This window comes from Triticum dicoccoides, chromosome 1A (genome assembly GCF_002162155.2).
Source record: "Triticum dicoccoides isolate Atlit2015 ecotype Zavitan chromosome 1A, WEW_v2.0, whole genome shotgun sequence".
Classification (NCBI taxonomy): Eukaryota; Viridiplantae; Streptophyta; class Magnoliopsida; order Poales; family Poaceae; genus Triticum; species Triticum dicoccoides.
The window spans coordinates 15,045,683-15,047,810 of NC_041380.1; the positions used below are offsets into that span (position 1 = coordinate 15,045,683).

Sequence of the window (2,128 nt, forward strand, 5' to 3'; positions counted from 1 at the left end):
AACCCTGGCTCCTGCCAACTGCTGACGCGTGGATGCCTTTTAGTCCCGGTTGGTAAAGGTCCTCCTGCCTGGGCACCCCGCAGCGGCCAGGTGGAGCCCCTTCAGTCCCGGTTCGTAAGAGAACCGGGACTAAAGGTTTTGGGCTTTAGTCCCGACCCTTTAGTCCCGGTTTCAGAACCGGGACTAAAGGCCCTCTTGAACCCGGACTAGTTCCTTGTTTTCTACTAGTGGTTTACTATTCATCATGAGTTTACAACCTTAATCATTCTCCAATTGCTCCAATTACTTTACATCACAACTACGCAAAGTTTGACCAAATTTATATCAACATCTACAATATTAAAGCTATACGGGATGAAAATTAATTTCATGGCGCTTCTAATAATATTAATTTTACATGGTGAGTGCCTATATTTTTTTTTCTATAAAGCTAGTCAAACTTTACAAAATTTGACTTTGATCAAATTTTATATGCAAATTAAAAAGACAACCATGATAAGATTAGCCCAGATCTCTCTCCATCAGATCACAGGATAACCACTAAAGGAAGACCCGAAAATTCTCAGTCTAGAGAAATACTTCCTCTAGACAAATGTAAGACAAAAATTTTGGGACGGAGGGAGTAGATATCACAATGGTACTTAATAAGAAATCAAAAAAAAGTTAATTCTAAACCTATCCTCTAAGGGCATGTACAACGCCGTCCACTCAGCTGTCTGTAAGACCTGCCAGGTTGGATATTTTTCTACGTGGAAGAGAGAGAGGGAAGAGAGAGAAGGAGGCCGTCTGCAATTCGGGAGGCGGTCGATGACCCAGAAAAGGCGCTAGCTATCGATAGCCAATTCCCGTTGTACGTTCAGGCATCTGTAGCGAGTAGTTCCCTTTGCCTAACCCCCGTGTTTTTTATCGTCAATATTTCCTGTTTTTTTGGTGCTACAGATAGGCAAAGAGATGAACTATTGTACAGGCTGTTTTTAAGGCTATCTACAACTGACGTGGGAGATTGCTATAGACGAAGGGTATCTAAACTGATGTACATGCCCTAATGGTTTTACCACCCGCCTATAATTTGGTGTGTATATAATCACTGAGCAGTTCTTAACCCAAATCACAAATAAGCGTGTATCACTGCAAAACGTCCATGGGAGTTGGAGGAGGCTTACCACGCGACACACACTCTGCAGGTCTAATCTCCGTCCGCCGTCTGCCTCCCGGCCGTCGTGCTGCCGTCCACCACTGATGCTTCAACTGTAGCCGCCTTCGCGGCTTGAGAATCTCCCGATCTGGTCACAGCCTGGGTAACAGGGAGCGGGGACTGGCGAGTGGGGAAGGCAGAGGAACGGCAGGCGGGAGCGGAGCTTTGTAGGCCAAGAGATTTGGGGATTCGTAGTTGCTTCCTGCTTGGACTGAGTAAGCAGTGGCTTGACCTGAAGTGGGTCGTCGGGGTGGTTGCCTGCGGGCTGCGGCCCCCCGCTTTCCTAGCAAATTCGACTCCGCGTCCAACCCGCGGAACGTCGCCAACCCGGTGAATCCCGGTGCCTTTGCGCCGTGGTTTAGGTTAGGATCTTCGGGGCTCAAAGGGGCTCCCCCTCCCTCGACCCCCTCGTGTCGCCCTCGTGGGCGCCCGGGAGGAAACCCTAGCCCCTGTTTTTCGACCCGGCCCGCCCACCTTTCCTCCTCGCCGTCGTCCGCAGCGACGCCGGGCAAAGCCTGGCTGGCAGGGCGGCGGCGGGGCTTCTTCCCCTTTCGAGCGTCTCGGGCGGCGCGGGACGACCAGATCACGTGGAGGTGTCGGGCTAGCACAGGGTCCGGTGGCGCGGCAGGCGAGCATCTTGGTGGCGGCAGCGCGGTCCGGCGGCGGCGGCTCGGATGCGAGTTGATGGTGAGGTGATTGCTGCATGATGTGTAGACCGGGTGGTCGCGGGCGCCGCCGTGTTCAGGCCGCCCGGATCCCGCTGGATCCGGTGCTTGGACGCTATCGGCTGGCGCAGGGTGGTGATCTTCGCCGCTAGCCACGTCAGATCGTTGGATCCGGTGCCTGGAGATCTACGGCGGCTGTTCTTCTCAATCCTTCTTCCTAGTGGATTGAGCCCCATGGCACTTTCATCTCTGCAGGTTTCGGTTCGTG

The 2,128-nt window shown here is 52.7% G+C and overlaps 1 protein-coding gene across 1 annotated transcript in view; it reads right to left on the reverse strand.

The window, feature by feature from the left end:
• Nucleotides 1-1,383, reverse strand: part of LOC119359036 (disease resistance protein RPM1-like) — an 8,684-nt gene extending 7,301 nt beyond the window's left edge. Inside the window, exon 1 of the mRNA XM_037625391.1 lies at nucleotides 1,164-1,383. The gene's annotated coding sequence lies outside the window, so the exon portion shown is untranslated. The remainder of the gene's footprint in view (nucleotides 1-1,163) is intronic.
• Between the last annotated feature and the right edge of the window lie 745 nt (nucleotides 1,384-2,128).